Source organism: Mustela erminea, chromosome 9 (genome assembly GCF_009829155.1).
Source record: "Mustela erminea isolate mMusErm1 chromosome 9, mMusErm1.Pri, whole genome shotgun sequence".
Classification (NCBI taxonomy): Eukaryota; Metazoa; Chordata; class Mammalia; order Carnivora; family Mustelidae; genus Mustela; species Mustela erminea.
This window is the reverse complement of record NC_045622.1, coordinates 67,291,625-67,305,872: the sequence shown is the minus strand read 5'-3', so window position 1 is coordinate 67,305,872 and position 14,248 is coordinate 67,291,625. Positions and strand designations below refer to the sequence as shown.

At 48.0% G+C, this 14,248-nt stretch overlaps 1 protein-coding gene across 10 annotated transcripts in view; it reads right to left on the bottom strand.

Annotated features, from left to right (window-relative positions):
- The window catches only part of TEAD1 (TEA domain transcription factor 1), a 261,388-nt gene extending 248,518 nt beyond the window's left edge, over nt 1-12,870 (bottom strand). For 6 of the 10 annotated variants that reach the window (XM_032358726.1, XM_032358730.1, XM_032358731.1 and 3 more), the window contains exons 1-2: nt 12,422-12,510; nt 11,651-11,797 (exon numbers count right to left, since the gene is read on the bottom strand). The gene's annotated coding sequence lies outside the window, so the exon portion shown is untranslated. Of the gene's footprint in view, nt 1-4,613; nt 4,712-11,650; nt 11,798-12,421 lie in introns of all 10 variants that reach the window. The other 4 variants (XM_032358733.1, XM_032358737.1, XM_032358728.1 and 1 more) reach the window with 3 other exon arrangements.
- Nucleotides 12,871-14,248: the final 1,378 nt, after the last annotated feature.

Here is a 14,248-nt window from a genome sequence, read left to right as displayed (position 1 = left end):
ACATTAGCCTGACTCGGGGTTCTTTTCTTTCCCCTCTTAAGTCAATTTACAAAGCAGATTCGATACTGGACTTGGGGCCACAGGTACCTTCCGGGTCTCTTCACTGCCTCATCTCCCAGGTTTTCCTTGCTGGTATTTATTGAGGTCTAGGATGGCTTAAGTGTAAGCCATATGGGCAGCTAACATAGTCAGCATTCATCACTGAGAGGCAGATCATTCTGCATTACTCAAGTCCCTCTTTCTTTCTTTTTTTTTTTTTAAGATTTTATTTATTTGACAGACAGTGATCACAAGTAGGCAGAGAGGGAGGAAGCAGGCTCCCTGCTGAGCCAAAAGCCCCGATCCCAGGACCCTGAGACCATGACCTGAGCTGAAGGCAGAGGCTTTAACCCACTGAGCCACCCAGGTGCCCCTGAAGTCCCTATTTCTAAAAGTAAAGGCAATCTTCCGCCTTAGACATTTCTAATGGGTACCTGTAGGCCCCTCACTAAAAGCAGGAAACAAGCAGAAATGTAAACCTGTATTAGCACAAAAAAAAAAAAACCTGTATTAGGACATCACTCTGCATATCAACCTTAATCATCTGACCAGCAAAACAAATGTTGGGGGGGGTGTCACAGTGCATATGTTGTTCAGTGTGATTCACTGGATTCGGTGCCACACTGATTCTATGAGATACAAGTCACATACCATAAAATCTACCCCTTAAAATTATATAATTCAGTGGCTTTTAGTAGAGTCACAGGTTGTGAGTGATTTTAAACTATGCCTCTCTCCACTCCTCAAGGCTCTGCCTGCCTACCTCCAAAAGCCTTCATCCCTCCTGCCATGTCCACTCATCTCTCTTAACATCTTTCATCTTAATTCTTAATTTAAAGGCTAGAAAACCAGATTCACTCACACACAGTTCCGTGGAACCTGGTTAAGAGACCAGCAGAGAAGTCCATAAAATGCAGGTGGTCCTCAGCCCTGGCTCACACAAAGTAGCCCTGCCTGCTCAGACCTGTCCCTGGGAGTAGCCCCAGTCGAAAAATGTGGGGACATGGACACACCCTGTTCAAGTGTAGCTGACCAGCTTTGGGCAGATGACTATGAAAACACAGGTTACAACCCACCAGCCTCCAGAAGAGACCCAGCTCATCTATCCTGGGTCTACCTGGGTGCTAACCCAAAGAGATGCTTATCTTGGATTAACCAACATCCTCTTCACTATGCAAACACACTAGCAAAAGAATGGATGGGCTGCCATTCACACAGTGTGAATCATTTGAAATATATTTAAGGTCCACAGAAAGGAGTCTAATACAAGGGTCAAAGATTTCATCTCAGAGCTTGGAGCACTGAGATGACCAGGATGGCCTGGGGGGGTCTAGCAGCTGTCACACCTGTAGCCTACTGAGCTAGCTCTTACCTAAACTTTCCCACAACCCTTCAGAGTAGGTAGCATCAGCTCCCTTTTCCAGATGTGGAAACAGAGCAGAGAAGTTAAGCAGCCTGCACCCAAACAGGTATTAAAAAGTGCACTGGGGGTGCGGGGGTGGGGGGAGGGGGCGTGGCTAGCTGACTCAGTAGGTAGAGCATGCACTCTTGACTTCAGGGTCCTAAGTTCAAGCCCCAGTGGGACCTACTCTAAAAAAATAAATAAAATACTAAAGAAAGTTTAAAAAAATAAAATAATACTAAAGAAAGTAAAATAAAATAAAAGTGCAAAGGAAAGTGGGTGGCTCAGTTGGGTGTCCGCCTCTCGATCTCAGATCTCAGCTCAGGTCTTGATCTCAGGGTTGTGAGTTCAAACGCTGCATTGGGCTCCATGATGGGGACAGACCCTACTTTAAAAAATTAACTTAAAGAACAAAAATGCAATGGGGGCAGCAAAAGTAGGGGGAGAGATAACTCTCTTATTTCCTCACACCAGAAGCTTGATCCAACCTCAAACTCCCGGGATGGTTTCTTAATGTTTCCTCAGCAGCTCGAGGGCCCCAAGGATAGTTTCTCTGTGAAAAGAGGAGTTGCATACAACCATCTTAGAGAACTTCTTAGAACCCAATCCCAAAGTTAGGAGCGTGGCTTCCAAGCAAGAATCTAAGGAAGAAGGGCACCTGGGTGGCTCAGTCGGTTACACAGCTGCCTTCAGATGGGGTCATGATCTCAGGGTCCTGAGATCAAGCCAAGCATCAGACTCCCTGCTCATGGGGAGTCTGCTTCTCCCTCTGCCTCTGCCTCTCCCCCTCAGTTTTCCTTGCTCTCTCAAATAGATAAAATCTTAAAAAAAAAAAAAAAAAAAAAAGGAATTTAAGGGAAGAGGTTTCCTTTCTGGTGGACAAAAGTGCACTATGCTACCCACCTTTGGAAGCATTTCCATTTAATTCATACAATCACTCGGCAGAGAATGACCTCACATATTATATAGTTACTGATGGGTTTCCTCCATCACTTATGAATAGAGGAATTATGGTACAAAGTGATTAATGGTCCCGGACTTCATGGGACACGTCAGCCACTCACGGATTTGAATCCATCTGTCTGAAGACCTGAAGCCCAGCTCTTCTAAGTAACTCTGCCTCAGCCTTGGGTGTCCCTCAAGAGTCACTGTCCAGGCTGACCTGGCAGGAAATCTGTGAAGACCTGGCATTCAAGGTAACATCTGAAATTCTATTTTTGGGGGCACCTGGGTGGCTCAGTCGGTTAAGCATCCGCCCTCAGCTCAAGTCCCGATCTCACAGTCCTGGGATCAAGTCCACATCAGGCTCCCTGTTCAGCAGGGAACTGCTTCTCCCTCTCCCTCTGCCCCTTTCCCCTGCCTGTTTGTTCTATCTCACATACACACAACTAAATAACATTTTTAAAAGAAAAAAAAAAAAAAAAAAGAAATTGCTATTTCCTGGGCGTGTATTATATGTCAGGCATACAGGAGGCATTCTACTGAACTTCAGAGATGAGGGCACCAGGGCTCAGAGGGCAATTTGTCCAAGGCCACAAAACCAGAAAGTGACTGAGCCATGAGTCCAGCTAAGGAGTGTCCTACTCCAAACCTGGGTCTTTAAAACTACAGTATTATCCTGCCTTTTTCCAAACCAGAATCAGAAAACCACTCCCCCCTTCACCTTATCAACCAGTTCCTTCTGCTCCTTTCAATTAATTGCTCACATCCAAGTTTCAGATCTACAGAGGCTCATGACCAGCAATAAACCTTTTCCATAGCTGTTTTGAGGGTTGAGGTCACCACTCTAGAGTGTTTGGGGGGGGGGGGTCATTTGGTTTTGGCTTTAATTTTTTTTTTTTAATTTCTTTTCGGTGTTCCAGAATTCATCGTTTATGTACCACACCCAGTGCCCTCCATAATACCCGCCACCAGGCGGTCATTTGTTTTTTAATGACTTAGTTCCGCACTACTCCCAAAATGGCATCTGGCAAAAAATAAATAAATAAAACCCTTTCCCTACGACCCAACTCCAACACCCATTTCTCTGCAAAGTTTTCCTTAATCCCTATCCCTGAGCAACACAGCTGTTTGGCTATTACCAAGAGCACTCAGACGACAGTCTTATTTTCCCTTTATTCTGATGCTACACAAGGAAATTCATGCTCCTAAAAACAACACATGCTTAAAAAAATAAAAGTCCCTTCCCAATCCACTCCCTCAAAACAACCCCTGTCAATAAAGTAAAATCGCACAAATTTTTTTGGATAGAGATGCAAACATGGTTCTCCAACATTTCATCAACTCTGAACACACCAATGGTTGTAAAATGCAACATGATTTTGTTTCTAAAAACTATTGCTGTGAAACAAACCATGCCAGGATGCTGCTCCATCACTCAAAAAATCTAATTTCATAAACAAGGTACCTTTTTTTTTTTTTTTTTAGCATATGTCAATCCTGCACCTAAAAAGGAAAACAATAAGCAAAATAAATTGGGTAAGGTATACCCAAAACAATTTCTCAGAGCCAGATCAACACCCATGCTTTTCTATATACTCTCACCCTTGTTCCAAGAGCCCTGGCAGCATCAAGAGCATCCTCAGGAATGCCCCGGATCGGGCCCAGGGATTCTCTTCCTCTCCTGCACCTGTTCCAGACTGTGACAACTGCCCAGCCAGCCACGATGGCAGGACATGTCCCAACTTCAAATATACAGAAAGTTGCATCTCAGAATGCACGGAAGTACAGAACATACAGCCTCCCCACTGGACGTTGATGACCTCTTCACAGGCCGGTTTCCCTTGTCGAACTACAAACTTCTCGGGGGTGTTCACTGATCACCATTCTATCGACCTTTGGTCGATCACCAAATCCCTAGCACCAGGTAGCACCTGTACATGTTTGAACCACCAGAGGCAAGCAGCAATTCTACAAAAAACCGGGAGCATGTGGATTTCAAAGTGCCCGTGGTGCAAGGAAGAGGGGGGAAAGGAATGAAAAGCAGCAGGCTCTTCTCCTGGACGCCATCAGGATCACCCCTCCCATCCCCCCACCCTGCTACATCAAGGGGTACCACCTGAAGGGCTCTGTGAGCAGCCTCACTACCCGGGAAGTGAAACCATCTCTGCAAGCAGCCAGACAAGAATTAGTCCCTCAAACCCCTTGCCGGCAAGCCTGACACACACCTCACCTCTATAATCACATCTGGAATCAACGGCTATGCTCCCAAGGTGTGACAGATGATTGCCAAACAGGGGGAAGATGGCTCTGTTCATTTTATTGCTTTTCCTGCAATAGAAAGGTACAACCTTCTCTGTGTATGGCTGTATTTTTAAAACCAACCAAGTCCATCTTAGTGAATTCCATAAAGATGTAGTATTTGTTCACAAATACAGGGGGGAGAAAAATCCCATTCGGAGTTAGGAGGGATGACCAAATTTAGACTGACTGGCTCTGGCTTGAGCAAGGGTTCCCAACCAGAGGCAGACACCATCACCGACCTCTTAAAAATACAGAAACTCTGCACGCGGCCCAGCCCTCCTAAATCTCCAGGGGTACGTCCAGGCTGTTGAAAGATCTGTGGAGGCTGCAGTGCAGGTGCTCAGGTGGGAACACGGGCGCAGCAGAGGCTCCCCTGGGCAGGCGTGGAAAGTAGCTGACCTGGATTTGAGTCAGAATCATCCTGAATTAGCCACACAAAAGGATCTGTGCACAGTGCATTACAAACCCGGCAGTCAAAATGTGGGGAAAGTGAGGTGCCTGGAAAGGTGAGCAAGAACACCCAGGCACGGTGGGCTGGGATAGGGACAGCAGGTCTGACCCCGGCTTCTTCCCCCAGCGCCTGGCAGGAAATGGGGACACATGGATTTGCTGAAGAAGATTCACACATCTGATAAGCACAAATCCCCATGGAGCCACCTACTGTGTGCAGAATCCCTGAGCTGGTTCCAGCCACTCAGGAAAGAGTCCCTCTGTTGGTTCCCCACCAGAATAGTTTTCCTTCAGCTTCACCAGACACCTGAGTAGAAGTGTTCTAGAAGTATGTCCCTCTTTAACAATCCAAGTCATAAAGGAAGATGCTTCGGCCTCCAAATCACAGAGGGCTCTTTCCCTGGTTTCCAGTTATACAGACATCAATCAATTTTATATTTTAGGATTAAGGTAAAACACAAAGGTGAAAGGAAATTAGGGAGGTATTTTGAAAGCACAACAAAACTAGAAACCTTTTATCAAAATAAGAATGAACAATAGCAGCCTTATCTTATCTCTCCAATGTTTAAAACAAAGGCAGATTTTGAATTACGGGAATTTCTCAACTCTGCCTATATTTAAAAAAAAAAAAATGCTATCAGGTAGCTTGTTTTCTGTTTTTGTTCACTATGAAAATACTTGCTGAGGTCTTTGCTGAGCATTCCAGATTTCAGGACAGGGCTGCCCATCCCCTCAGCTGATGGGGTTCTTTCTAACTCTACCCACCACGATCTCCCAAAGGCTTTGAGATGAAAAGGCAGCCCAGGAGAATGGGTTGAAAGAGATTCCACCAAAGGAAGCATGGCTCACAATGGTTTCAATGGTTTGCAATCAGTTAGCCCCCAGGACATCCCCAGCCGCAGTGATGGGTGATCTGAAAATGAAGCATATCAAAATGCTATTGATAAGCTAAATTACCAGACAGCTTATCTGAGGCCCACATCCGCCATATGGTGCCCCAACTTCTGCCGCCTGTTGCGGCCACAACAATAGGCACGCCTACCCAGAGCACCGGCCCACAGAAACCCAGCAGCAGCGGCATGTGCAGCGGCTGCTGTGTTTACATTTTATTTTGTGCTATTAGCCCTGTGGCTCCCCCCACCCCCGATCCCGGGAGGGACTTGAAACACAACACGCCTTCCACGCGCTACCTACAGGACACACGCTTGCCCGCGATATGTGTGTACGTGTGTGTGTATGTGTGTTTGTACACGCGCGTGCGCACGCAGGCAGGTATGTTTCAGGTGAACAGAGAAAACCAGATGTCAGCTCAGGCAAGGGAGCTGCCTGGTGGGGGAGGGCGGGTCCGGCCGGCTCCCAGCGAGAGCGGCAAGCAGACAATGCGCTTTTCTCCAAACACTCCGGCGGGCGGGCCTCGGGGAGTGGCTATTTAAAACACTTGGCTCCTTTTATTTCACCACGGTGGAAGTGAATTCGGCTCTTGAGTGCCAGAGCAAATGAAGTCATTTGGTTTCTGCGGGCTCTCTTTGCATTTCAGCAGAAGTCAGACCGGACCAAAGTCGGAAGGTCCAGCTGAAGTTGTTCTTTCTTCCAATTAAAACTGATTCCACAGAGGATTTGGCTCCTAGCCTTCATTAACTTTTTTTTTCTTGGAAAAGGCACGAAGGTCGGAGAAAATTTAAAGGACAGAAGGCAGTGGCATGAATGCTGTCAAAGATGACTCCTGTCACAGAGTGCCATCAAGTTAAGATGTAAAGACGAACAAATGAGGAGATCACCTTCTAAAGGCTTGGTTGGTATTCCAAGATTAATGGTGGGTTGTCCTGAATGAATTCATAAGGTTTCTGCATTTATTGCTTTCTATTCTGCCCTCTAAAGAGGATCCTGTCTTTACGGAGATTGTACCATTAATGGTAATAAAATATTCATTTATTTAGTTTACTATTAGGGAAAAGATAACTGGTTTTCAAAGAGAACTCAGCAACACAGAGCATCTGGTTGTGCAAAAATGTACAAGATGCAGGTTTGGATACAGTGCAAAGCAAAAAAAAAGTCAATGTAACATTCAGATCTAGTTAACTATTATAAAAGACATTCATTTCACCCCCCCCCCATTACCAACACCTTAGCAGACAATATTCTTGGATGAACTTTTCAAATTTTCTTAAACATTCTCAGTTTAAAAAAAAAAAAAACACCAAAAAAAAAAAAACCACCTTTCAAGTTAAATTGAGATTGCACTTGAACTCCATCCAAGAGCGGAGCTGAACTGAATTATGATAATTAGAAAGCTGTGCCTATAAAAAAGCAGCGCAGTTCATGCATTTTTTTTTAAAAGTTCATGCCAGAGAATATAAGTTCAATATGTTCTCACATAATTAACATTTCCCACCATTAGCAGCAGTTTTTCAGTTTATATATCAGTAAAAACAACAGCACTCGTCATTGTTGTATATTCCCAGTCAATAGTGTTTCAGTCACTGTACACATACATCTAAATCTGTCAGATGCCTAAAAGCAACCAGAATTCCCCACTGGAGACGATGGTGGTGCTTAACTTGTTCATTAGTAAGCCACTTTTTTTCTTTTAAACCCATTTTCCAATGCTGGGCCCTGTTCTTCAAACTAAAACTGCTAATGAAATCCTAGGGCAGAGCCTTAAAAACTAACATGAAAAAGAGCAGAAAGCATTACATCACGGTAGTAAATATTGATGGGTATGGTAAATATGCGGAGTGCGGAGGCAGAATACACCCAGGATGGAGACTTCCCTTGGCTTGCCCCAAGAGTAGGAAAGACCGCCTCTAAGATCCCCCTCCCCCTTCCAATCAGAAGAGAGGCCAGTGGTTTCACAGTTAGCTAGGACTCTCAGGCTATGGAAACTCTTTTCTGAGAATCCTCCCAACCATGCAAAAAGCCAGTGGACAGTACTTAAGAGGGGAGTGGGACCCACCCTTCAAGAAATATCATCCTCGAAACCCACGCTTCAGGGCATCCCATTTGCTTTCACTAAAGTGAAAATACATATTCCAAAATTCTCTTAGTCCGCACCAGGAGAGGAGAGCGGAATCTCTCTGAGGAGATGGCTGAATTTCAACTCTTATTTCAACTCTTAAGTTCCGACATGGGACAGGGTCAAAGAAGCTGATGATGAGAACTTTTACACGCTGGGGACTCTCAGTACCTCACAGCTTTGAGACAAAATAGAAACACACACACAAACACTCCAGATATTTAGATCTAAATATTCCAGCATTCCACAAATTATCCCAGCAGAGGGAAGGCCCAAACTTCCCAGATCTCGGGAAGTATGCAGTCATTGCAATGCCAGGGGCACGAAGCTTGTATTTGTCAAAACGCCCAACCCTGAAACATTAAGGCCTTAGCACGGACCTGAATTACTTGATTTTATCACCTTTGTGAAGGTGAAAGAATAAAATATATCACTGATACTGTTCAAACATGATTTGGGATCTCATTTAAATACCATAGCGTCATCTGCGGCTTCTACCGATAAAATAAGAAAAAATAAGAAAAACAGTCAGTCCTCAATAGCCCAGCAGCAGAGCCCAAGTTTGCTAAAGGGCAAGAAGCTTACAGTACTTTTTTTTTTTTTTTTTTTTTTTTTTTGCTGAGGTCAGAAGTAGGACACCAGCCCTTGCTGCCGTTGCAGTCTCTGACCACTAAGGAAGAAGTGCAGTACGCACCTTTATGGACAGAAAGGTGGGCTCTGATTTCCCTGCACCACTGCTGAGACGGCCGGACACCTGCTCTGGCCCGTTGTCCTCAGTCTTTGGAAAAAACAGACCTACAAAGTTTTACCACTAAGTGGATCCAACCCCTAGGCCCAGCTTTCACTCGGCAGCATTTTTACTCTTTCGCAATCTCTTTATTGGGAATAAGACAACGTGCCTAAAATACAAACTTAAAAATGCTATCTACCTACTGTCTGCACGTGAACACGGTCATTTTTACACATGCTGGCTCCTAAACGCAGTCATTTGCACCAACCTTTTGAGCGATAAAGCACCACGATTTTCATTTGCAGGCAGTATAATTATGCTCACAATTAACACATAATAGTACATGAGATTAGAGAAAAAAAAGTAATCCCACAGATGCAGAGGCTCTGGTGTGACCACCACACACGAGAGATCAACCCGTTCTAAAACAAGAAACCTTAAAAATATTGTTCATGGCACAGCTCATTTCTTCAAAGGCCTAGCTAACATCTGAGCTCAACATTCTCCAACTGCTCCTGGTACATACTTTTCCACTGAAGATAAAACAGATATGATCTGGAAACGGACGATCCACAGCAAGTATATTCTTCTCAGATTTTCCCACTGAGAAATGCCCTCTAATACTGCTGAGCTGCACTGTTACTGAAGGACTTTAGCATAAGCAGCAAAAAACCCCGAACACCCTTTTCATTATGACTTGCTTGTCCTTGTTCTTAATATGAGAGACATTAGTCCTCCAAAGTGAGAGTCTGAATACGTAATTCCTGCTGTAAGAGAGGTAGAGTGAAAAGGGAAGAAGCTGAAAGAAGCTGACGTCCCCCACAGTGTCGCTCTCCCCTCTTCTCCCCCTTCTCCCCCTTCCCCCCCCCCGCCCCCCCCCACCCTCCACCCCGCCCAAAACCTGCCCTGACATATAATTAGTTCGCTGCTGGGGCCTAGGCACACATTGTACCACAATGCAAGGAAGCACCTCTCCGCCTCTCCGTGAGAAATTTGCTTCAATCTGGCTCAAACTAAACTAGGTTGCCATCCCTCTTTAAAGTACATGTCGTGGTGAGTCCTGGTTTATGTTTTGGGAAAAGGAAAAAGAAAAACACACACCACACACACACACACACACACACACACAACCCAATAAACTCCATAAATCTCTCAAGCATGGTCTCTGGATGGAGTTCTATTTGTTACTCCATGAAAGATCACTTGAGAGGTGGAATCTATACAAAGATTCTTTCCTCTGTTTTTTCAAATCTTACTGTCAAGGCAAAGTGTCACATTGGTTTTGTCTCAAAATTGTAAAAAAAAAAAAATTTATTCTAATGTTCCCCTAAAACTGCAAACCAAATAATAATAATGATAAGTAAAATAAAATGGTCTACATTGGCACTTTTATACCATCAGCAAAAATTCAGTAATGAATACAGCTTATCAGCTCATTTTTTTATGCCAACAACAAATAAAAGAATTACAAACTCTGTTTAAAATCTGAAACCTGAGAGCTCAATACCAAGTTGTACATACAAAGAAATACTAAACAAAAATATCTGTGACCATTTATGGAAATAGTGAGATTAGAAAAGTAAGCCTCCCTCCCCCCAAAATAATCAACGATTCAAAACCTCGCTGTTGACAAAGGTTCAACTAAATCCATTTGTCTTTCCTGAGTCACTTTGTAATTAGTTCTACTATTTCCTTCTGAAGAAGAAAGATTCTTAAGCAAAGTTAGATCTGAGCCTGGCCCCGAAGATCCTGATCTTTACAAAAGGGCAGACCCGATAGTGAAAGGACGAAGCACGGGCACAGCCTAAGATATGTTCCCTAAGCACTGCCTCAGAGTACCCTGGCAGAGAAGCCCCGGGCAGGACACACCAGTAAAGGCCACTGCAGACTGCAGAGAAAGGAGCCCACTCACTGCCTGTTCTGACAATGCAGGCAGATCCCAGGCTCCTAAAAGGGATCAGTCTACTCAGGTAACCACCTGCAGGAACCCAGCACACCACAAGCGATCAGACCACCAAAACTTCCAGAAACAATCAAGGAGGGTGGGGAGGAAGAAACATGCGGTTGCCCTGAAATGTTTTAGTGTTCTGCTCCTTTGCAGAATCTGTAGCATTTAAATTTTTCTTGTTTAACCATTTTGAAATCTGATAGGTTTTGCAGACCTTTCTGTCCCAGGACCTGGGCTCCCTCCAAGGCACTGTTTTTAAAACAGGCCTTTTTACATTACCCGCTCCTGGAACATCATCTGTCTCTAAGTTTCCAGTGCTTACTGAGGTCAATTTTCATTTCTGCAAATCACAGGCAGCCACTTGCTTCTGAGAAGTTAACAAGCCTCCTGAGAAATGCTGGTGGCTGCTATTTCATTGTTTCATAAATATTTTTATACAGTGACACCATTCAACTTTAAATAAATCTTTAAAAAGAAAGACAATTAAAAAGCAAAGAAAATTATGATCTGGATTTTATTTATTTTCGTGGGAGAAGAATAAGGGAAGTGTGAGCCCTCCATTGTTTTCAACTCATTTAAAATGTTGCTTCAGTTTAAAAAAAAAAAAAAGAAAGAAAGAAATACACACACACACACACACACACACACACACGCATTTTAGAAAAAAGAAACTCCTGGAAGTTGAACTTTCTTGAAAGCCGGCCTCTGGACTTTTGAAAACAGTGTTGCTGCTACGAACAAAGGCTAGAAGTACACCCTGATTTTCTCCTCTCCTGGGGATCATTTCTCTTCCAATAAACAAACAAATCCCCCAGTATTTCCTACCGAAGGGAAGTTTTCCAGGGAGAGTCTCCTCCAGGGTTTGGTGGTAACTGCGACTCAGTCTTTTTTGGACACAATGTTTCTGCTGACTCCTGAAAATTTTCCACTTGAATGTGCAATGAAGTGGCGGCGGCGGCAGCAGCAACAGTCCTGGAGAAGCGGCAAAGGCGACCGTGCCTTCTTTCATCTTTGAGAAGGAGCGAACCCCCGCCAGCAGCACGAGTCGGCGCGGACCCCGGGCAGGCCTCGGGGGTCCCGGGCGCCCGGGGGCCCGGTGGGGGCGGCGGCGGCGGGGGGTGGGGGCAGGCTCCGGGCTCCGAGGCGGCGCCGGCGGCTCTCCCCGCCCGCGCCCGCTCCGAACTTCTGACTTCCCCGAGCAAACCGTGATAACCGGCTGAGCTTGTGAGGGTGTGTGCGTGTGCGCGCGTGCGGGCGAGCGGGCAGGCGCTGGGAGCGCGGGGGACGCGGGGGGCGCGGGGGGCGCGGCGCGGCCGGCCGGGCGCCTCCAGGGCCGCCGCCGGGGACCGCCTGTTGCCGCGCGGACTCCGCAGCGCGCGGCCCAACTTGGCGTCCCGGCAACTCGCGCGGCGGCGCCCGGCCGCTCACCTTGAAGGGGGCGCGGGGCCCGGCCCCGGCCCTCCGCGTGCCCGCCCGCCGCACACAAAGCGGAGCCCGCAGAGAAAGAGCTGCCCGAGCCGGACGCGCCGCCGGCCCCCCGCCCCCCGGCGCCCGGTGCGCCGCCCGCACCCAGCATCACCCCGCGCGCCAACTTACCTCGGCGAAGGGAGCCGCCGCAGCGCCCGGCGAGTCCGAGGCAAACTTCGGCGCCGCTTCCCCCGCCCGCAGCTCGGTGCCCGGCTCCCTCCCCGGCTCCCGGTCCCCGGGCCGGGCCACCCCACCCCTGCCTAGCACCGCTCCTGCCCCGGGGCCGGCTGGGCGCACTGGGCTACTGCCCGCGGCTCCAGGCAAAGGCGGTCGGGGTGGGGGGGCTTCACTGCATGGCCTGTCCCCGGACGCGGCCGCCCCGGGCCCGGGCCCCGCCGCGCGGACTGGCCCGCAGGGTGGAAGCGAGTCTGCAAAGTGCTTGGTGGGCGCCCGCGGCGGGCGGCGGGGCCGCGGCGGCGGCTGCAGAGGCTCGGCTCGGCTCGGGCGGCGCGGCGCGGCGCGAGCGATGCTAAGAATGTTCGGAATGAGGACAGGAATGAAATGAACGCCAGGACCGAACTCGCTCCGGAGGGGTGGGGCCTCGGTGACGTCATGCGGCCTGCCGCCCGGGGCCGGGGGCGGGGCCTGCCGCCGCCGGTGACGTCATGGGGATTCGGGGCGGGCCCGGCTGGGCCGACTTGCCGTTGGGGCACGGGCTCCCCCCGCAGGGACGGCGGGGCGGAGTCTCGCGCCCACGGGGGAGCGGGGCGCGCGCGGGAGCCGCCCTGCCCACCCTCCCACCCCCCGCCCTGTCTCCCGGCGCGGGCCCGGGCTTTGTCCCGAGCAGGGCGGGGCGGCGGGAGGCTTCGAGGTGCTTGCGTCCGCGCGGAGTACTCTGGAAGCCTGGGTTTCTTCCTCCGGGCGGGCGCCGAGCCCGGAGCTGCGCGCGCCGCGCCCGCCCTGCCTCAGTTTCCCTCTTACGGGACGCGGAAGCTCGGCCGACCCCTTAGAGCGCTCCAGGACTCGTGGAAGTCTGCAAGTTCGGGGAAGAGAAGTTTCTTTTCTGGAAATTCAGGTGGTGGTTCTGTGGCGCGGTGGAAGCCTTCCCGGGGCCGGATTCCCAGCCTGCCATTTCTTCCCCTCTCACACTTCATAAAAGTTCGCGGCGCTCATTCAAGTGGAAGTCGGCCCTTTTGTTGGGAAGGGAAACCAATCTGCCCTGCTAGCACGGTCTTCTCCAGCTTGCTCAAGAAGTTGAGTTCTCTCATCCCTGTGGGTTGTACTTTTCGAAAGTAATGGGTTAGGCAAAAACTCCCCGAATTTTAAAATGCTACATCAGGCAACTTCAGGCCGCTCCTTTTGTGTATGTGGATAAATTTCTCTTCCATTCTAAAAAAAAAAAAAAATAGTTTTATCGCCACATTTGGAAGCGGAGTAGTGACACATTATACCCAGTGGGTAAATCAGAAAATGGCTGGGTAAAGTCATCCCTCTGTGGCAGAACTTGTCTAACGTTTTCGGTGACTGTCTTGTGCCAGTTTCACTAAGATCGAAGTAGCAAAAGCAGTTTCTGTGCTGTTGACCTCTTTCCTTCTAGGCACTTTGCTCTCCTTTACATTTGGGGCCCCGAGATAAATAATGGCGCCTGTTTGTCCCTAAATCCCCTAAATATGGATAATTGAGGGAAGCAGAATGTAACTTGCAACGACACATTTTATACAAAACGTAACTTGTACTAATTTTTTTTTAAAGATTTTATTTATTTATATGACAGAGATCACAAGTAGGCTGAGAGGCAGGCAGAGAGAGAGAGGAGGAAGCAGGCTCCCTGTGGAGCAGAGAGCCCGATGTGGGGCTCCATCCCGGGACCCTGGGATCATGACCGGAGCTGAAGGCAGAGGTTTAACCCACTGAGCCACCCCGGTGCCCCATACTAATGTTCTTTAATTGAAATTT